Genomic DNA, 23,979 nt, shown 5'->3' with positions numbered 1-23,979 from the left:
TAAAATGGATGAAAGACACTTAAGGAAATGCTCAACATCCTTAGCCATCAGAGAAATGCAAATTAAAACAACTCTGAGATTCCATCTTACACATGTAAGAATGGCCAAGATCAAAAACACTAATGACAACTTATACTGCAGAGGTGGTGGGGAAAAGGGAACACTTCTGCATTGCTGGTGGGAGTGCAAATTGGTACAGCCCCTTTGGATACCAGTATGGTGACTTCTCAGAAAATTAGGAAACAACCTTTATCAAGACCCAGCAATACCACTTTTGAGTATATACCCAAAGGATGCTCAATCGTGCCACAAGGACATGTGCTCAGCTATGTTTATCACAGCATTGTTTGTCCAGGAAGAACCTGGAAACAACCTAAATGCCCTTCGATTGAAGAATGGATAAGGAAAATGTGGTACAGTTACACAACGGAGTACTATACAGCAAAAAAAGGCATCGTGCAATTTTCAGGCAAATGGTTGGGTCTAGAAAACATCATATTGAGTGAAGTACCCAGACCCAGAAAGACAAATATCATATATACTCACTCATAAGAGACTTTTAGACATAAAGCAAAGAAAACCAGCCTACAAATCACAGTCCCAGAGAAGCTAGATAACAATGAGAATCCTAAGAGAGACATATATGGATCTAATCTACATGGGAAGTAGAAAAAGACAAGATCTCTTGAGTAAATTGAAAGCATGGGGGCCATAGGAGAGGGTTAAAGGGGAGGGGAAAAGAAGGGAGGGAAGCAGAGAAAAATGTATAGCTCAATAAAATCAATAAAAAAAAGAAACCCAAACTCCCCCTAGGCAGTTTGATGGCCATCTCGTTACCACTTGGTTTCTGCCTGATGATACTGACTCCTCATAGGACATTTTCTTAGGAATTTTTCATAAGGTACCACAACTTTCACTATTCTCCAGAGAAACAGTAGAAACAGGATATATCTGCCATGTAGCTAATACATGTACCTCCTGTTATTTCAGAGATTAAATTTAAGTATTTGGATCATGGTAGTATAGTAGTTGGTATGTCCAAAATTCATAGGACAGACTGGGATGCTAAAGCTGCCTATGGGACACATATTTCAGTTTTGAGGCAGACTTATCTTCCTTATCAGGAAAGCTAAATTTCGCTTATAAGGCCTTCCACCAGTTTGGATGAGGATAACCTACTTTTTTGGAAGAAATCTTACTACTTGAAGTTAATCCATTTTGGGTAATGACCACTAATAGAATATTTTTGACACTCATGGTTTTCAACTTTTCTGATGCTTTGATCCATAATACAGTTCCTCATGTTGTGGTGACACCCTACCCTAAAATTATTCTGTTGCTACTTTGTAAATATGTAAATATCGGGTGTGCATTATATCTGATATGTGAGCCCAAAGGGAGAGGGCCCACAGGTTGAGAACCAGTGCTTTATACCAATGCAAATACATAACTACTGTAGCCTGGCCAGAGGTCATTAACCTGACCATCACAAACATTTCTCAGGAGTCAACTCCACATTTAGCACTGCTTGTTTCAAGGAAGCTCTCTCACTCTCTACACTTTATCCAGTAGTGGATCTCTGTGTTAATTCCCATCTGCTGCAAAAAAAAAAAAAAAAAGGAACTTTTCTGATAATAGCTGATCTATGGGTATAGCATAATGTCATTAAGACACATTTTATTGCTATATTTCTTTACTGAAACAATAGTATTTGGTTTTCTCCTAGGGTCATGGTCTATCTGGTTTCAGGCTCTTGATAACTCAAGTGTTAGCCATGGGCTCCAGTTTGTAAGTGGGCCTTAAATCCAATCAGAGAGAAGTTGGTTACTGCCGCAACATTTGTGCCACTATTCCTCAGCAAATCAGGTCACCATTGCAGATCACAGGACGTGTAGCTGGGTTGGTGGTTGCATTTATCCTCTGGTAGCAGGCAGAGTACATTGTAGTTCTATAAATACTAGTCGGTGTTGGTGAAGGTTCTAGTTGGGCACCAGTTTGACTTCTCCATGTTCAGTGAGATATTTAAGTGTTGTTTTCAGCAATCAGGCCTTATCACTCAGCTTGTGGAGATCAACCAAAAGCACTGGCAATAGCCTAAGATGTTTCGGGTTTCCATGGGGCCCCTTTTGCCAATGAGTCAACTAGACGTAACCCATTCTTGGCACTGGAGGGTTCATTTGGTAGAGAAAGATGTTTAGTTGGAGCGTTGTCTCATTATTTGGTGACATCTTCAAGATTTCTTTCACAGATTTTAGTAAGGTTATGCAATAATAGATTTCCATATGACTGCTCAAATAGTCATTAGTGTTACCACACTTCTTTTTCCAAGCCCAGGTGAGATATGTTTGTGAATAAACTTGTACACACATAGGCACAAACAGATATATTTACTTGTTTAACTTTGTATTTGTTCTTATACAATATATCCACACTAAATAAACATGTAATTAGTATTTTTAAAACTGTGAATAAAGACTAAATGCACGTGAATCAATTTAATAAAAAACACACAGTTTCATCAACATGTTACTATCAGATTGTTTCTAGTTGTCGAAGATCTATCAGTGACTCATGAGTCCTTCTCTCCCCCCAGACTTACACAAGAACGAGTTAATTTTTAAGCAAGTGAATATGCCACTTTTGTCTGGAGACTTTTCTCAATTTATATCAGACCATGAGTCACTTTCTCCCACCATTTCCTGTGTCCTAACATTACTGTCCTACCAAGGAGCCAGTTCCCTGCAAGGGAAGAACAGAACACAGCAGGGCTATTGCGGGCTGCAAAGGTAATTTGCTTATTTCCCTGTTGCTAAGGGTTGGAGGCAAAGCCACGCCAAAACAGTCTGTGGTTTCGCATAGCAACGGGACAATTAGAGCACGGGCCTGTCATCCCGCTTTGAGAAGTGGGGAAGAAATAAAACAGAATATCAAGAAAATGAAAAATTGAAATCGAGAGTTGTCATTAAGACAATGGTCAGGATAGAATAGCTACTGAGAGACACACCGGGCAGCGGAGCGCGGCTGGAACGCCGGGCGGCGGAGCGCGGCCAGAGGACGCCCAGCGCAGCCGGCGGGAACCCACTGGGACCAGAGCAGCAGCAGAGGACACAGGCTGCTGGCGGCGGGAACCGTCCCAGCAGCAGAAGCAGGCTGCAGGGACCGCGCGCAACACCAAGAACAGATCGCCCCACTACAATTAAACCAAAGAGGTAGGCCTTCGGTTGGGGAGGTCCCTGGCAAAGGAGGAGCCGGGTCCTATTCCTGAAGACCTTTCTGAGGGGTGAGAGGGATCTTGGCCCCCGGCAGAAACCAGGAAACAGAGCAAGGGCATTTTGTAAGAGGAGCCCCTGGCCAGCAGGGGAACCTGAACCAGTTTTAAAAGACCCCTTAGATAGCATCGATAGGAGGAGATGGGCAGGCGCCAAGGAAAGAATTCACCCAATAATCTGAAAAACAACATGAAAACACCAGAACCCAACGATCTTACAACAGAAGGTCTCCAACACCATAATACAGAAGAAGTGGAAAAAATTGACTTTATGAAAGCTGTAGAGTCCCTTAAACAACATGTGAAAAATGCCCTTATAGAAATGGATGAGAAGTATAACCAAAAATTTGAAGAAATGAGTAAATACGTACATAATACCCTGGGAAACCAAGAAAGAACGATCAAACAGGTAATGGAAACAGTTCAAGAATTGAAAACTGAAATGGAAGCAAGGAAGAAAACACAAACTGAGGACCAGCTGGATATGGAAAATCTAGGTCAACGAGCAGAGCCTACAGAAACAAGCATAATCAATAGAATACAAGAAATAGAAGAAAGAATCTCAGATTCTGAGGACAACATAGAGAAAATAAACGCTCTGATCAAAGACAACTGCAAAGCCAACAAATTCTCATCACAAAACATTCAGGAAATATGGGACACAATAAAAAGACCAAATCTAAGAATAATAGGAATAGAAGAAGGAGAAGAGTCACAGCTCAAAGGCCCAGAAAATATTTTGAACAAAATTATGGAAGAAAACTTTCCCAACATAAAGAAAGATATTCCTTTGAATATTCAAGAAGCATATAGAACACCAAACAGACTGGATCAAAGGAAAACATCTCCTCGCCATATAATAATCAAAACACAAAATATACAGGTTAAAGAAAGAATACTAAGAGCTGCAAAGGAAAAAGGCCAAGTAACTTATAAAGGTAAACCGATCAGACTTACACCTGATTTCTCTATGGAAACAATGAAAGCCAGAAGGTCCTGGATAGAAGTACTGCAGAAGCTAAGAGACCATGGATGCAAGCCCAGACTACTATACCCAGCCAAGCTTTCGTTCACTATAAATGGAGAAATCAAGACATTCCAGGATAAAAACAAATTTAAACAATACGTAGCCACGAATCCAGCCCTACAGAAAGTTATAGAAGGAAAATCGCAACCCAAGGAATCCAACATTGCCAACACTGCCTACAATAACTAAGGCATCTAGCGACCCTTCACTAGCACAACTCAAAGAAGGGAGACACACAAATTCTACTTCCAAAAACAATAAGAATATCTGGCGTAAACAACCACTGGTCATTAATATCACTTAATATTAATGGTCTCAATTCACCTATAAAAAGGCACAGGCTAAGAGATTGGATACGAAAACAGGATCCAACATTCTGCTATTTGCAAGAAACACATCTCAACCACAAAGACAGGCATCTACTCAGAGTAAAGGGCTGGGAAAAGATCTTTCAAGCAAATGGTCCTAAGAAAAAGGCAGGTGTGGCCATATTAATTTCTAACAAAACTGACTTCAAACTAAAATCAATCCGAAGAGATCGAGATGGACACTTTATACTCATAACAGGAACAATTGGTCAGGATGAAGTCTCAATCCTGAATATTTACGCCCCTAATATAAAAGCACCCACGTATGTAAAAGAAATATTACTAAAACTCAAGGCAGACATCAAACCACACACACTAGTAGTAGGAGACTTCAATACACCTCTCTCAGCAATGGACAGGTCAATCAGACAGAAACCTAATAGAGAAGTAAGAGAACTACTGGAGGTAATGAAGCAAATGGACTTAACAGACATCTATAGAACATTCCACCCAAATAGGAAAGAATATACCTTCTTCTCTGCAGCCCATGGAACCTTCTCGAAAATTGACCACATACTCAGAAACAAAGGAAACCTCCACAGATACAAAAAAATATCAGTATCCACCTGTGTCTTATCAGATCACCACGGATTAAAGTTAGAATTCAACAACAATCCTACCTCCAGAAAGCCGACAAACTCATGGAAACTGAACAGTCAACTACTGAACCACACCTGGGTCAAGGAAGAAATCAAGAAAGAAATTAAAGTCTTCCTTGAATTTAATGAAAATAAAGGGACAACATTCTCGAACCTATGGGACACTATGAAATCAGTGCTAAGAGGAAAGTTCATAGCACTAAGTGCCCACTTAAAGAAAACAGAGAAAGCATACATCGGAGACTTAACAGCACACCTGAAAGCTTTAGAAAAAAAAGAAGCAGATGCGCCCAGGAGGAGTAGAAGACTGGAAATAATCAAACTGAGGGCGGAAATCAACAAAATAGAAACGCAGAAAACAGTCCAAAGAATCAATGAAACAAAAAGTTGGTTCTTGGAGAAAATCAACAAGATCGACAAACCCCTATCCAAACTAATTAAACGACAGAGAGAGAACACGCAAATAAATAAGATCAGAAATGAAAAGGGGGACATAACCACAGACACAGAGGAAATTCAGAGACTCATTAGATCCTACTACAATAGCCTGTATGCCACAAAACTAGAAAATGCAAAATAAATGGACATTTTTTTAGATAAGTACCACATACCAAAGCTAAACCAAGACCAGGTGAATGATCTAAAGAGACCTGTTAGTCGCGAAGAGCTAGAAACCGTTATCAAAAATCTACCTTCCAAAAAAAGCCCAGGACCAGATGGTTTCAATGCAGAATTCTACCAGAACTTCCAAGAAGAGCTAATACCTATACTCCTTAATGTATTTCACAATATAGAAACAGAAGAGTCATTGCCAAATTCCTTTTATGAAGCTACAGTTACCCTGATACCAAAACCACACAAAGACCCAACCAAGAAAGAAAATTACAGGCCGATCTCACTCATGAATATCGATGCAAAAATTCTCAATAAAATACTGGCAAACCGAATCCAAGAACACATTAGAAAAATTATCCATTATGATCAAGTAGGCTTCATCCCAGAGATGCAGGGCTGGTTCAACATATGCAAATCTATCAATGTAATCCACCATATAAATAAACTGAAAGAAAAAAACCATATGATCATTTCATTAGATGCTGAAAAAGCATTTGACAAAATTCAACACCCCTTTATGATAAAAGTCTTGGAGAGATTAGGGATACAAGGGTCATACCTAAATATAATAAAAGCTATTTACAGCAAGCCGTCAGCTAACATTAAATTAAATGGAGAAAAACTCAAAGCCATCCCACTAAAATCAGGAACACGACAAGGCTGTCCACTCTCTCCATACCTCTTCAATATAGTGCTTGAAGTTCTAGCAATAGCAATAAGACAACATAAAGGGATCAAGGGGATTCGTATCGGAAAAGAAGAAGTTAAGCTCTCGTTATTTGCAGATGATATGATAGTATACATAAGCGACCCCAAAAACTCTACCAAAGAACTCCTACAGCTGATAAACACCTTTAGTAATGTGGCAGGATACAAGATCAACTCCAAAAAATCAGTGGCCTTCCTATACACTAAGGATAAGGAAACAGAGAGGGAAATTAGAGAAGCATCACCTTTCACGATAGCCACAAATAGCATAAAATATCTTGGGGTAACTCTGACCAAGGATGTGAAAGATCTATTTGACAAGAACTTTAAGTCTTTGAAGAAAGAAATTGAAGAGGACACCAGAAAATGGAAAGATCTTTTTTGCTCCTGGATTGGGAGGATCAACATAGTAAAAATGGCAATTCTACCAAAAGCTATCTATAGATTCAATGCAATCCCCATCAAAATCCCATCAAAATTCTTCACAGATCTGGAGAAGACAATAATCAACTTTATATGGAAAAACAAAAAACCCAGGATAGCCAAAACAATCTTATACAACAAAGGATCGTCTGGAGGCATTACCATCCCTGACTTCAAACTCTACTACAGAGCTACAGTATTGAAAACAGCTTGGTATTGGCATAAAAACAGAGAAGTCGACCAATGGAATCGAATAGAAGACCCTGACATTAACCCACAAACCTATGAACACCTGATTTTCGATAAAGGAGCTAAAAGTATACAATGGAAAAAAGAGAGCATCTTCAACAAATTGTGCTGGCAAAACTGGATGTCAACCTGTAGAAGAATGAAAATAGATCCATATCTATCACCATGCACAAAACTCAAGTCCAAATGGATTAAAGACCTCAATATCAGTTTGAACACAGTGAACCTGATAGAAGAGAAAATGGGAAGTACTCTACAACACATGGGCACAGGAGACCACTTTTTACGTATAACCCCAGCAGCACAGACATTAAGGACCTCATTGAATAAATGGGACCTCCTGAGACTGAGAAGCTTCTGTAAAGCAAAGGACACTGTCACTAAGACACAAAGGCAACCCACCAACTGGGAGAAGATCTTCACCAACCCCACAACTGACAAAGGTCTGATCTCCAAAATATATAAAGAACTCAAGAAACTAGACCGTAAAAGGCTAATCAACCCAATTATAAAATGGGGCATTGAGCTGAACAGAGAATTCTCAACAGAAGAACTTCAAATGGCCAAAAGACACTTAAGGTCATGCTCAACTTCCTTAGCGATCAGGGAAATGCAAATCAAGACAACTTTAAGATACCATCTTACACCTGTCAGAATGGCTAAAATCAAAAATACCAATGATAGCCTTTGTTGGAGAGGTTGTGGAGAAAGGGGTACACTCATCCATTGCTGGTGGGAATGCAAACTTGTGCAACCACTTTGGAAGGCAGTATGGCGGTTTCTCAGGAAATTCGGGATCAACTTACCCTTGGACCCAGCAATACCACTCTTGGGAATATACCCAAGAGAGGCCTTATCATACAACAAAAGTATATGCTCTACAATGTTCATAGCAGCATTGTATGTGATAGCCAGAACCTGGAAACAACCTAGATGCCCTTCAATGGAAGAATGGATGAAGAAAGTATGGAATTTATACATATTAGAGTACTACTCAGCAATAAAAAACAAGGACTTCATGAATTTTGCATACAAATGGATGGAAATAGAAAACACTATCCTGAGTGAGGTAAGCCAGACCCAAAAAGAGGAACATGGGATGTACTCACTCATATTTGGTTTCTAGCCATAAACCAAGGACATTGAGCTTATAATTAGTGATCCTAGAGAAGCTAAATAAGGAGAACCCAAAGAAAAACATATAGGCATCCTCCTGATTATTAACCTTCAGCAAGCGATGAAAGGAGACAGAGACAGAGACCCAAATTGGAGCACAGGACTGAAATCTCAAGGTCCAAATCAGGAGCAGAAGGAGAGAGAGCACGAGCATGGAACTCAGGACCGCGAGGGGTGCACCCACACACTGAAACAATGGGGATGTTCTATTGGGAACTCACCAAGGCCAGCTGGCCTGGGTCTGGAAAAGCCTGGGATAAAACCGGACTCTCTGAACATAGCGGACAATGAGGACTACTGAGAACTCAAGAACAATGGCAATGGGTTTCTGATCCTACTGCACGCACTGGCTTTGTGGGAGCCTAGGCAGGTTGGATGCTCAACTTACTGGACCTGGATGGAGGTGGGGGTTCCCTGGACTTCCCACAGGACAGGGAACCCTGATTGCTTTTCGGGCTGGGGGGAGACTTAATTGGGGGAGGGGGAGGGAAATGGGAGGCGGTGGCGGGGAAGAGACAGAAATCTTTAATAAATAAATAAATTAAAAAAATAAAAAAAAAAAGAAAAAAAAAAGAATAGCTACTGAGAAACATTCATTTAATTGGATTTCCTTAAAATGATGGTATTGTGATATGATGATCCCAACATTTCCTTCCCTTTAACATCTTGCTATCTAGCAATATGGAATGCATTGACAAAGGTGAAATTATATAAAGAAGAAATGCTTATAAGACAAGCTGATGGTTTCAGGGGCTGGCCTTTAAGCCCACCTCTTTTTCTCCCTTCCAGTGCCTCCTTTTCTGTTCTTCAGGAGCTGCTCACTTTTTGAGACGTGGTCCTCCATTAGAAATTGGACTCACTGATTGGGCTAGAATGATGGCCAGTGAGCCCCAGGGATGGGGTTACAAACATGCACCACCACACTCAGCTTTTTATGCTGGGGAACAAACTCAGAGTTTCGTGATTACATTGGAAGCATTTGACAGACTGAGCTATGTCTCTGGTTTTCTATTTCTTTTGCTATTAGGTTTTTAAAAAAACCCATTAATTTGCTATCTAGAAAAACTATGTTATGAATTCTTGCAAAAGCTGGTGGAGAATCACCAGTGTGGAACATGTTTATAAATTATACAGCTAGCAAGCAGTTTTATGTTTTGATTTTATGTCTTATTAGTATTTCCATATCCTGTTGGATAACCCAAACATTAACTTTTTCTTCAAGGAATTATAGTAAATTATTAACAACAAATAATCCTGGCAGCACATACCTTTTCTTAGCTCTGTCTACTTACAAGTTCTGTATTGTGGGGTGTTGCTTGAATTGTGTGACCTCAGCTGAGGGGCAACATCTCATAGTTTGTGTCTGTCTTGAACCAAGCAGATATACGCACATTTCTCTCTCTCTCTCTCTCTCTCTCTTTCTCTCTCTCTCTCTCTCTCTCTCTCTCTCTCTCTCTCTCTCTCTCGTTTTTAATTTAGCAGATTTACTCATTTTATCATAACCATTTGTTTGATTTTTACATCCACTTAAAAATTTTTGTGGCTAAAATTTAATCACATCACTTCCCTTTTTCCTTTCTTCTTTTTAACCCTTCCCATATCCACCTTACTTTCTCCAAAATCTATGGCTTCTTTTACTTTTATTATTATTGTTACACACATATGTACATGTTACACATATGTATATGTTACACACATATGTACATGTTACACATATGTATATGTTACACACATATGTACATATATATGTACATATGTGTGTGTAGACATATAAAACATAAAAACATATAATTACAACCTGCTGAGTTTGTTTGGTCATGTGGGATTCCCCACTATAGATGTTTTATTATCATTGATTAATAACGAAGCTGCTTTAGCCAATGGCAGGTTAATATAGCTAGGCAGGAAAAATAAACTGAATACAGGGGGAAAGAAGGCGGAGTCAGGCAAACACCATAAGACATGGGTAACAAACCACAAGCCTTGTGATAAATTATAAAATAATAGAAATGGGTTAATTTAAGATGTAAGAGTTAGTTAATAAAAATCCTGAGCTAATAGGCCAAGGAGTACGTAATTAATATTAAGTCTCAGAGTGGTTATTTTATAAGTGGCTTCGGGAAGAAGTGAGTGGAAAAAACCCAGTCCAGGGGTACCAGTGGGCCAGAAGATATTTGTAGCTACAGTTTGGCATTATATGTAGCGACCATTTTCATACATATTTTTGTTAACATACATAACAGTGATTTTTATTATAATATTTCATACATTCATATCATTGTACTTGGTTCATATTTTCCTTCCTTCTGTTCCAACAGTGAAAGCATCCATCAAAAATAAATATTATGGAAATAAAAACAAGTGCTGAAGGGAAGAAAGGGAAGTTCAGAGTCTCAGGGAAGGCATGGCTGCATAGAAGGGGTGGCTTCAGGAAGGGGTCTCCAGGTGCTACGCTTTATTGGCGACACCTCCCATCCCTCTGCTCATTGGCTTCAGTTTGGATGGTTCTGTCTAGTTTAGAACATGCTGTCATCTTTAGCAAATTGTCTCAGTCTGTTTTTGTTGTTGTTGTTGTTACTGAGTCCAGCCAACTTTATCAGGAAGAGACTTACTCAGCTGATGGACCTGGTGGCTGAGTTCAAGAGCCTTGTGCTGGCGTGGGGTTGGCCTGTGGTGAAGCTTCTTGTGGTGTCATTTTGTGTTGGAGAGCATCACATGGTAAGATGCTGAGCGTGTTATCTCAGGTCTCTCTCCTCTCAGAAAGCAACTCCCCCTGGAGTTCTACCCTCATTGCTTTGTCTAATACTAATCACATGTCCCAAAGGTCTCGTCTCTAAATACCATAAAGTAGTGATCGTATGACTTCAGGGATTAAATTTTCAACAATTGTGAGGGAAGAACCCAAACCATAACACTTGACTAGAAATTCAGATGCTCTGCAACATTACTACTTTTTTTTAAAATAATTCTTTTAAAACATGTTAAGGAATTTCATATATACATATTTTTATCAACTCTATACCCCCCCCCATTCCTCCCTTGTTCCTGGACTACTTTTTCCTAATAATTTCATGTTCTCTGTTTAAACCTATTGAGTATACTTAATGCAGGCAACATGCGCATGGGTTTAGAACCATCAACTGGAACACAGCAGCCTCTCTAGGATACAGGTTATATTGGGGGTCTGGTTTATCCCTGAAGAAAGCTGACTCATTCTCCCCTAACAACCATCAGTTGCCAATAGTTCTCTGACCAGGGATGGGACTTCATGAGTTTCTCCCCACTCTATTCTGGGACTGTGGCCAGCTTGATCTAGTGTGGGTCTGTGCATGCAATCCCAGCCACAGTGAGTTCATGTCTGCCGTGCTCATGGGAGCTCCACAGAGTCACACTCTGAAGCTTTATCTCTCAAGAGGATCACAAGCAGTAGCCCAGAACAAGCCTAGACTGAGGTGGAACTCACAGACTTCCTTGAAGCCTTAGACTTGGGGTTTTGTGGAGCCTCTGCGTATATCTCTTCCTTTTTCACAGAACTTCGCGGGTGCTTCCTTATCTTTAAAACAAGACACCACATACACAAAAGATACCTTATATTAATAAAAATGAGTTTTCTACTACTTAGACCTGCAAAATATCTATGTACTTCAAAATCTTAGAGGCAAGAAGTTAGGAGGGAAATGAGTGGAAATATAATTAATCTACTTAACAACAAAATAATGAGCATTCCAAAATTAATATTTTAGTTACTATGTGTCCCAGTTAGGGTGCCTATTGCTGTGAAGAAACAGCACAAAAAGCAAGTTGGGTAGGGGAGAGTTTATTTGGCTTATACTTCAACATCATAGTCCATCACTCAAGAAAATGAGGACAGGAACTCAAGCAGAGAAGGAGCCTGAAGGCACTGGCTGATGCTGAGGCCATGGAGGGGTGCTGCTTCATGGCTTGCTCCTCATACTGGCTCAGCCTGCTTTCTTATAGAACCAGGACCACCAGCCTCAGGAAGACACCAGCCACAATGGGCTGGGCCCTCCCCCTCCCCCAACTAATCACTAATTAAGAAAATGCCCTCCAGGTTTGCTTACAACACAGTTGAGGCATTTGCTCAATTTAGGCTCCCTCTTCTCCAATGACTCTAACTTGTGTCAAGTTGATATAAAATGAGCCAGCACGCTACATACATATTAATCGTGTTCATTTTTCTATCTGCACACCGAAAGTGCAAAACTGATTCTATAATTTGTTTTAAAGACATTGGGCTTCAATTTTTTCCTTTCATTTCCTTATTATGGGAAGGCAGGAACCTGAAATGCTGCTGAACTAAGGGACGTTGTCCCTGAGTGCATGGAGCACACGTGCCATTTCCAGTTAAGAACTGAGCGGAAGTGGGACTTCAGGCTCAAATCAGTAAATGTACTCCCAGCACAGATGGCACAAGGTTTAACTGATAAGGCTTAGCTGATAAGGATTGTGAAACCTGTGAACCATTGGCTCAAGGGAAGAGAAGATAAAAGCGTTATAAAGCTCCGGGTGCTTTGACGGGACTAAATGTGACAGCCAGACACAGGGAAGTCTCAGGATTCCAGACTGTACTCGAGTGTTTGGTTTTATGATTTGAAATATTCATTCTTTTGTGTCCTGTCTTCTATTTCTTTTAATAACTCAAACACATGTTATAACAGGTAGGTCTGTGCAGTTTCCAGTGTTAGGTAGACACTGTACATTTTTTCTGATGTTCTCTCTCTCTCTTTTTTTTTTTAAAGAGGAGAAGGGGGATGAACATTTAGCAAATATTTACTTCTGGATTTCTAATATATTCTCTTGGGCTTGTCAGAGGGCTCAGAAGCTTATAAAGGTGTTCGCTGCCTAGCCTGACAACCCGAGTTTGATCCCTGGAAGCCGCATAGTGGATGGAAGGAACAGGTTCCTCTGCTTATTCTCTGGCCTCCACATGTGCACCATGGCAGGTGTACAAAATAAATAAATGGAAAAAGAAAAGAAAAAGAATACATCTGATTATGCCGTGCAAGGGAGGGATGCACTGCAAAGCAGTAGCTGAGGCCTGGGTCAGGTTGGCAGGGGTCCAGTTGTCACAGTTGGCTCTTTGGCCCTGATGCTTAGAACCTAATGACTGCGGTGGGCTGAAGCTTTGCGGGTTTTTAGTCCCGATGACTCGCTCGCTAGTGAAGACCTTCCAAGTTTTTGTGTTCTGTACCTGTGTAGATATTCTATTCTGGACTTTATGAGGATGTTCCAGCTCCATCACCTTTGGCCTAGACCCCTACTCTGTACACACTGGTGCTAAGTGTCACAATGTCAGCTGTGGCATTCCCTACTGTCATCCATACTGGGAAAGACCTATCATGTCAGAATTTCTATGCAATTCTTCCGATTGTCATGGCAAGTCTCCTTTGCAGACTCTCGTCTCGGGCGAAGCTGAGCCGAGCTAGGCTGTGTTTGTCACCTCCTGCACAGCCCTGCTCCCCCAGTCTTGTGTTGTTTACATGTGTGCTGGGCTGGGCTTGAGAAGGGTCTGCTGCATTCAGCACAGAGCTTTGGAAAGGTATGTGAAATCAGAAATACTACTTTGTTATGACTTCTTTTAGTTCCTTGATTTGGCAGCACCCCCAGGGCAAGGAAAATCACACAGTCCCCGCCAGTAGGTTTTGAGGCAGGACCACTCCTCCATAAATAAAACATCTTGGGGCTTTCTTTAAATTCTAGAAGGAGCAAAAGGTGAGGCAAAGGTTGGAAGAGAGGGCACAGCAATGGAAATTTGTAGCACAGAGCTGTCCATTTCCCAGCGAATCTCTACCTGGTCATTTCCATTCCCATACTGTTGCAGCTTTAATTTTGAGGACAGGAGCAATTTGGCTGGATTTTCCTGACTCTTTTTCTGACATCTGCTGTTATAACATGACATGAAATTTTAATAAGAAGCTTCTTAGTTTGAAGTTGCAGATAGCATTGCTCCTCTCTTTCCCCAGCTCCTCTCTTCCCTATCATTTTTGGGTAAACTGTGGAACGAGGAGAGTCTGGGTTAGGAACTCTTTGCTGGGGACTGGGGCTGTACCTTAGTTGGTTTGCCCTGACAGCCTGATCTGGCTTCTCATGACTCTACCATGAATAAGTCACCTCCCAGGACAGATGAAGAAACCAAGATTAGATCACAGTGAATCTGGGATGCGATAAAACACGTTAGTTCTTTCTAAATAATACAAATATATTTTTTTCTGTCTGGATGCTCAGAGTGTCTAGATCAAGATGCCAGCAGGCTTGGTGTCAGATAAGAATGTGCTACTTTGCTTCCTAAGTGGTCCTCTGTTGCTGTGTTTGGAGAGTCGCTAGGACAAGGGTCTTCATCTTCTCTGTGATAAGCACCCAGGAGGACTTGTCTCACTTAGGAGGACAAAGCCCTCCTCATGTAGTCACAGCTTAAACAGTTTACTTGTTGATATCACCATGTTGAATATTAACTTTCAATATAAAATTTGGAAAGACGCATCCCGAAGACAGTGACAGCCCAATGCATGCCCCAGTCAAGGGCCTGTAAGAATCACAATACGGATTCTTCACTCTGAAAATCCATGCAGAGAAAATCCATTCTCTACATGAGAATGAAGAAGTTCTCATTTTGAAACTCCCTGGGCCAGAACTTTGATGTCTGTTTTCTTTAAATGAGGATCTGCTAAGTGTTTCTCTTCTCGACATTTTACTTTGAAGAACATGGTAGTATTTAAATCCTTATTAAATAACTCAATTGCACAAGGACCGTAATCCCCACTTTAAATTTGTTGGATTCTTCTCTCTTAGGAACAAGACAGAGAGCTTCAAGGTTGAATATCTTCGGTAGCATCTTAAGTAAAACAAGTGATCTTGAACTTGGACTGCTTTTATCCGGCAATTGCCTTTCACATTGGTACAAAGAAAAGCAAGCTTAAAGGAAAGCAAGGAACGCTGGCATGGGGGTGGAGGAGGAGTTGGGGAGCTGCTTCTGGCTTTGCTGTTTATTCAGTAAAGGTTAAAATCCAAATGGAGATTGCTAATATATCCTGCTAACAAAGTTGGTAGCTAGATTTCTTATGCGGCTCAGGGCTAGAAAACAACCCCAGTGAGTCTTAAATATTTCACTTTAATTACTTTAACCCCAACCTAAACTTCTAATGAGTTTTCTTTAGAAAATAAAAATACCATGTAAGCACAGAATTTAACATAAGAAAAAATACCCAAGCAAATGTAATGCTTTTTTTCTTTTTCTTTTTTGATTAAATTTAGTTTTTTATAATTTATTTTATTTTTTAAAAGAAAACAAACTATCTTTTTTTTTATTTTACATACCAATCCCAGTTCCCACTCCCTCCTCTCCTCCCATTCCCTCCATCTACCCCCTCTTCCTATCCCCTATCCACTCTTCAGAGAGGGTAAGGCACATTGCTTTGGGGAAGGTCCAAGGCCCTCCCTACTACATCTAGGCTGAGCAAGGTATCCATCCAAAGAGATAGGTTCCCCAAAAGCTAGTACAAGCAGTAGGGATAAATCCTGGTGCCACTGCCAGGGTTTCTTTTATTTTAAACACAGGGTTCTTTGTAGTGCTAGCTGTCCTGGAACTCACTATATACATTAGACTAACTTTGAACTCATGGAGGTCCTCTTGCGTCTGTCTCCTAAAGGTGAGATGAAAGGGACGTGCCATTATGCCTGGTGCAAATGTAGTTTTTAGAACAAAAACACAAAGCCAATAGTATATAAAGGTCTCCTTTTGAAATATGATTATTTTTTAAAAGATGGTATAAATTAAATTATCCAAGAAATGACAAGGTAAAAGTGAGTTTTATTTTGTATTTCACTCTTGTCAAAAACATTGACAACTATTATTTGTAGGTTTGACCTACTTTTATCTATCTAAACATGAAAAATGAATAAACCACGCCACAAGAAACCACAATGGTGTCTTCTCTTTATTGGTATCAGGTGCTGTATTTCTGTTTTCTATTTTGTCAATTCTCTAATCAGATGTATAAACACAGCCCATTTGAGTCAGTTGGGAAGTGTTACATAGAAACCTCGCCACGTGGCTTCATGGTTTATGCATTTTTAATCTCTGTAATTTAGTCCTGTAATGAATGTAGGCAAGTCATTGCTTTGGCTTAGAGATGTCCGCCTGATAGAAATAGTCACTGGGACTGCTTCTGCATAAATTAGTCTCAACCTAGCGAGACTTAACTGATAGAAATGTAACCATTGGGAGTTCAGAATACAAATCATCTGGTTTGCATTTAAAATATTTGCAAACATAGACGACGGTCTAAATGACTGTAAGCAACACGTTTTATTTCAAAGGTAAACTTGTGAAAAGAAAACTAAAAAAAAAAAACCTACAGCTTGCAGTGCAGACACTCTCTTTCCTCTGCCCGTGTGAGGACTCTTCATGGGGCTGGTGAGAGAATGGATGTAGCTAGCTGTCTGCCCCTCAGAGTGAAATAAATTATACAGTCCTTTCCTGAAACAAGTTTTTAGCAATGAATATCTATCCATGGGAACACCACAGAAAAGATGTACATTACAAAATTTTGCTTTATAAAAGAAATGTAACATTAATCTTTGAAGGCAGCATTTTGCCTATTAGAAACTTCCCAGTGGTTCAGGAACCTGCATAATGGCTTCCTTCTTCCATTTCTGAGGCTTGATTGCTTAAGAAATGGATTGCATCTCATCAGAGATGGGGTAGGGGTATAAATGTTTTCCAGATAGTCCCAATAAACTAAAAACAAAACAAACAAAATCTGAAAAAAAGTAATACCATTTTACTTACAGAAATGACTTTCAGCTGGGCAGTGGTGGCACATGCCTTTAATCCCAGCACTCGGTAGGCAGAGGAAGGCGGGTCTCTGTGAGTTCGACGCCAGCCTGGTCTACAAGAGCTAGTTCCAGACAGGCTCCAAAGCTACAGCGAAACCCTGTCTCGAAAAACCAAAACCAAACAAACAAACAAAAAGACTTTCAAAATAAGAACCATCTGTTACTCGTGTAAGTAATGCTGGGAATGAGAATCAAGGGCCAAAGAGCCCCGGATTAGATGTGATGGAGAAGTCAGATTCACGAAAGTGGGCGAAGCCAGGAATCAGTAAATTCTCATGGGTAACCAGAGCTCTGTTGATGGATGGCCTTTGGCCAGTGCTGAGGCCGAAGGGAAATTGAGCTCTGCTGCCACTGGGGGTGTGGAGTCTCTTCTTGTCTTACAATTTCCTCGCATATGCCAGTCTCATTTTTTTATTCATTTTTTTTATTGAGAAAAGGGAAAAAAAAGTATCCGCTGCCAGTCTCATTTTTGAGATGACCTTTTCTTGATTCACTCATTAAACTCACATCGTTAATGTTTGCTGTATCTCAGTCTGCAGAGCGCAGTTTAAACAGAAGGGGGATGAAATGAATTTAAGCATATTTGTTAAGACTTAGCTTAAGTCCCCATATCATTAGCTGACATGTCACTTACAGCACTATTTAGATGGATTCCTATAATCCCATGGGGAAGATGTTAGGTTTATAAGTCCTATCCTTATGATGAGTCGCAACTATTCTGCTTTATTTGTTTGTTTGTGTGGGGAATACATGTGTGCCACTCTGTGTATATGGAGATCAGGGAGCAGCTTAAGGGAGTTGGCTCTCTTCTTCCACCATGCTGGGCAATGCCCCAAACTGAGCTGTTTCTCCAGCCACTGGAGCTATTTTGGTATGGACATAAAAGTTCATCTGACTAAGCTCAGACAGCTACCATGTGGCAGAGCCAGGAACATGCTGAGCCTCAATAGAGCTCCATGGTTCTTGTTATTATGGTTACAGGTCTTCATAGGGACTGGTGAAAGGAACAGGATGATTAGGGGTGTGATTTTTTTCTAAACTGTATTGTAAAATTTGTATGAAAATTCAAAACACAGTGTTAGCATTATTGTTGTTGTCTCTAAGAAATATCATGATTAATTCCAAATCCCAATGTGTGTTTGTTTCACATTTCCTAGTGAAGGCATGTACTGTTCTGGTACTGTCTATTTATCCACAATCCCTAGTGAAGGCATGTACTGTCCTGGTACCGTCTATTTATCCACAATCCCTAGTGAAGGCGTGTACTGTCCTGGTACCGTCTATTTATCCACAATCCCTAGTGAAGGCATGTACTGTCCTGGTACCGTCTATTTATTCACAATCCCTAGTGAAGGCATGTACTGTCCTGGTACCGTCTATTTATCCACAATCCCTAGTGAAGGCATGTACTGTCCTGGTACCGTCTATTTATCCACAATCCCTAGTGAAGGCATGTACTGTCCTGATGCCGTCTATTTCTCCACAATCCCTAGTGAAGGCATGTACTGTCCTGGTGCTGTCTATTTATCCACAATCTCTAGTGAAGGCATTTACTGTCCTGGTGCTGTCTATTTATCCACAATCCCTAGTGAAGGCATGTACTGTCCTGGTACCGTCTATTTATTCACAATCCCTAGTGAAGGCATGTACTGTCCTGGTACCGTCTATTTATTCACAATCCCTAGTGAAGGCATGTACTGTCCTGGTGCCGTCTATTTATCCACAATCCCTAGTGAAGGCATGTACTGTCCTGGTGCCATCTATTTATCCACAATCCCTAGTGAAGGCATGTACTGTCCTGGTACCGTCTATTTATTCACAATCCCTAGTGAAGGCATGTACTGTCCTGGTACCATCTATTTATTCACAATCCCTAGTGAAGGCATGTACTGTCCTGGTGCTGTCTATTTATCCACAATCCCTAGTGAAGGCATGTACTGTCCTGGTACCGTCTATTTATTCACAATCCCTAGTGAAGGCATGTACTGTCCTGGTACCGTCTATTTATTCACAATCCCTAGTGAAGGCATGTACTGTCCTGGTACCGTCTATTTATTCACAATCCCTAGTGAAGGCATGTACTGTCCTGGTACTGTTTATTCAGCCACAGTCCCTAGTGAAGGCTTGTACCATATTGGTACTTGCTTGCCTTGGTAATAGAATGTCCCAGGCCTTTTCTTTTGGGCCACCGACCACTTACCAAATCACGACACAGAGACTTAATATTAGTTATGAATGCTCAGCTTTATCTTATGCTTATTTCTTGCTAACTCTTACAACCTAACCTGTTTCTTTTTGTCTACATTTTGCCTCGGTGCCTTTTACCTTCTTTCTTTATATCTCACTTCCCTGCTGTCTCTGTCTGGCTGACTGGTGTCTCTCTTGTTCTCTCCTCTCTTCTTTCATTCTTCTCCAGCCTAGATTTGGCCTCCTACTTATTCTCTTTGCTGCCAGCTCTGCCTACCCCTCTCTTGCATAGCTATTGGCCATTCAGCTGTTCCTTAGACCATTCAGATGCCCTAGGCAGGCAAGGTGCAACGACAACACGTCTTTTAATAATTAAACAAATGCAGCAGAACAAATTTAGCACGTCTTTACACAGTTACAGTAATATTCCACAGCATAAACAAATGTAACACATCTTTACCTAGTTAAAATAATACTCCTCAACACTAGAGAGTCTGATAATGGTGATGGTGAACATATAATAAACATGAATTCAAATAAGAAACTAAAATAAATAGAATTAATCTGTTTGTTTCTTGGAAACTTCGAGCCATTTGTTCAGCATGACTGCGTTTAGCACATCAGAGAATTTAAATTAAGGCTGTATCCCCACTTCATCCAGGTTGATAATTCTGTCTAAATTGACTGACTCCAGTTAATAACGTGCAGCCTCTGTTAGTGACATTTCAATTTAGAATTAGTTTTTGAATTTGAACGATGTCTCACCAAGATTTGGATCCCACTACTTAATTGGTTTCTATTGGTATCAGGCTTCCTTCTTCCAGAAGATAATGGCAATCTGAAAAATAAACTGCCTGAAGTTTACTTTTTTTTTTGCCTGGAAAAAACTAATGAGATTCATAGGCTACTTTTCACTATCTTGTCAAGTGATAGATCGCAGCTTAATGAACCTTCCATAGAGTCTCAGCATGTCATACAGCAATGATAAAAGACACCAGTAATAAAAGTGAATGTTTCAGAGTAAAAGAATGAAGAGAATAAAGCAGGTGTCTAAGATGGGTCCATGCTACCACAGCCTTGGAATCAATTCTTTTTATTCTTTTTTTTAATTCTTTCCTAACCAAAATAGAATGTTGACAATCAAAGAACTGATCGTGGTAGCTTTTTTTGGTTGATTTAGGTATGATGCCTGCATCTAAAGAGCAGAGAAACATCATTGGTCAGAACAGCTTGTCACAGAAGGGTGTGGCTTTAAGCACTTACTTGGAGCTAGACCATCTAAAGCTGATAGAATAGTTTCCTGCACTATCTTAATATTATTCAAGATCATTTAGGTTTTCACAGACACCAACTACAGCTAAACAAAATCGGAAGAAATAAACAAAATGATATACCATAAGGGTGCCCATTACTGCATGTATTTAAGGCCAGAACTAGTAAATCCTCAAAAGAGACAAGGCTAGCCTAGACCAGGATGTCCAGCACTATCCCCTTTCTGTGTATCTTCATTATAAGCGTTTAATTCTTTTAGGCAAGTTTCCCCAGACAATATCTAGGCAGCAGCAGATGTACTAGCTTACAGCTGTGATCCAGAGAGGAATGGCTCTTGGCTCCAGAGTCTATGTAAAGACCCCAGGAGGGCACTCTGCTATCATAGCGCACATGTGCTTCAAGCACGGAGATATTTCACATGAGTATGGCTACAAACAGGCACTCTGGAGCTACAGCACCTGCTGACTACAATTGTGAGCTGATCTGGGCATGCTATTCAACCAATCTGAACCTCTGCTTCCTTGTCTGTAAAGTGGGAAGAGTCATCATATGGTTTATAGATTTGAGCAAGACAGGTTGCTGCCTGGGACTCATACTGAAGAAGGGTGTTATAGGCTGGATTGAGTCTCCTTTAATTGATGTGTGGACATTCTTTGGCTCTTTACTTTAGAATGCATATATAGAGTCTATGTTAGAGGTTGGGCTTTTCAAGAAGCAGTTGACCAGGCTTTTGGGGTAAATCATTTCCAAGTAGTTTATTTCCCCCGTGAGACTCCCTTGGTGGAAACTAAATTTTCATTTCCAAGTTGTCAATAATTGGAGACAACTTCTGGGTTAGGGATGGGGGCTTGTATCTACTTCAACTTTAGGGCCCCACCTAGTATAGAGCCATGTAGGCCCTGTGCATATTGCTTCAGTCTCTCTGCATTTATGTGTGATTTGATCCTGTTGGTTTAGAAGGCCTTGTTTCCTTGGTGTCCTCCATCTTCTCTAGTTCTTAACTCTGCTTCCTCTTCTGTGGGATTCCCTGAGCCCTTAGGGGAGGGATTTGATGGAGACAAGCCATTTAGGGATAAGTGTTTCAAGGTCTCTTACTCACTGGATATTGTCTGGCTGTGGGTCTCTGTATTTGTTCCCATCTGCTGCAGGAGGAAGCTTTTCTTGATGTTAGCTGAGCAAGGCACTGATCTACACATATAGTGGAATGTCATTAGTAGCAATTTTACTGCTTGTTTGTTTGTTTGCTTGTTTATTTTAGAACACTAGTATTTTTTCCCCTAACTTCCTAGGCTAACATTTTTGGTCATCCAAGCAAGGCTGGTTATGGGTTCCATCTCTTAGAGTGGGCCTTCAGTCAAATCAGATATTGACGGGTTACACCCATATACTTTGTGCCACCATGGCCCTAGCTTAATCTGCAGACAGGACACCATTGTAGATCAAAGAGTTTGTGGCTGGATTAGAATTTATGTTTATCCTTTGGTAGTATACAAAGTACCTTCCCATAACAAAGATGCTAGAATATAGGGGTGTAGGCTCAAGCTATACCTCTCCATGTTCAGTGAGTTCTGTGGATGTTGTCTTCAGCAATGGGACCTTGCCATCAGTTTGTGGAGAGCGATCTGTAGTCTTGTTCACAGTCTGGGTGGTTTGGGGATTCCCATGGGATTCCTTTGCCCAAAAATTCAACTAGATGTAACACAGTCTCGGTACTGTAGCTTCATTTAATGACAAGCAATGTCCAACTGGGGCTCTGTCTCCTCCAATTATTTGGCAATTTTATTTAGATTGATTTTATGTGTGTATATATCTTAGGAAGCTTCTACTGGGGAATGGAAGCTTAGAGGGAGAAGTCAAAGTCTACAGTTAGTCTACCTACTTTTTTGGCCAGAGTGACCCTTTCATTCCCAGGGAATGCCTACTGGAGTTGAGGCCTGGAATAAAGTGATGAGTTGGGGGAGGGAAGGTTGGAGGAAAAGGTCTATGAGATTTGTTAGAGATGGGGGCAGAGAGGAAGGGGAGGTCCTGGCAGGTGGTCTGCCATAGATCTTGGGATGAGACTGGGGGACTGGATTTGAAGGAATGGAGGAAAAGGTGAAGAACTGTAGTTAGCCCACCCACTTTCCTGGCAGAAGTAGAAGGTTTATTATTATATTATAATAACAACTGGCCCAATTCTCATGGCAGATTTGGAGGGCTATTGTCTTACAAGTGCTCTATTGCTATGAAGAAACACCAGGACCATGGAGACTCTTACAAAAGAAGCCATTTAAATGCTTATAGTTTCAGAGGTTTAGTCCATTGTCATCATGGTGGGGAGCATGGCAGCTTGCAGGAAGACAGGGTGCTGGAGAAGTAACTCAGAGTTCTACCTCTGGATGCCTAGGCTTCAGGAAAAGGGAGACAGGGAGAGAAAGAAAGGGAGAGGGAAGGAGGAAGGGAGGAAGGGAGAGCGGGAGGGAGGGAGGGAAAGAGAGAGAGAGAGAGAGCGAGAGAGTCTGACTTGGGCTTTTTGAGACCTGAAAGCAAACCTCAGTGACATACTTCCTCCCAAGGCCATGCATGCCCTTTCATCCCTCCCAAGTAGTGTCACTCCCTGATGAACAGGCATTCAAATATACGAGCCTGTTGGGGCTATTCTTATGCAAACCATCATATTTTATAGATTTGTAACCATAGCATAATGAAAAACATGAATGAGCAGTCTCTGTTTACAAGATAACACACCTGCTTTCCTGCATCCTTGACTATAAAGCCAGACCCACATGACTGAAGCTGCTAAGTTCTTCTGCTTGATGGGGCTGAAATGTGGCCCCTTGTTCAAATGCATTTTCACTAGCATTCTGGTTTTGGTGTTCTTTTTCACCGCCTACGCTTTTTTAAAATTCCTTTTTACAAGTTGCAAGCTTAGCTGGGCGGGGTCTTGCCCTGAGGTCACCACTCCCTTTATTCCATCAGCATCAGGCTTATCTTTAAATGTTTTATCTCCTCACTTGTTGGACTTAGCTGTATTGCACTTTCTGGTGCTCCTTTTCTCTTAAACTGTACATTTTGTAATTTTTTCCTGGTCACCTTGCTCTTTTTTTATTATAGATCTGCATAAGGATGACTACCAGCCAAGTAGCACAATTGGTACTAAGCTATCTTGAAATCTCCTCTGCCAATGCCATTAGTCTAAAGAGGTCAAGACCATGATGGGGACACCCACTGAAACAGTTTACCTGAGCTCAC

Source organism: Microtus pennsylvanicus, chromosome 4 (genome assembly GCF_037038515.1).
Source record: "Microtus pennsylvanicus isolate mMicPen1 chromosome 4, mMicPen1.hap1, whole genome shotgun sequence".
NCBI lineage: Eukaryota > Metazoa > Chordata > Mammalia > Rodentia > Cricetidae > Microtus > Microtus pennsylvanicus.
This window is presented reverse-complemented; position numbering follows the sequence as displayed.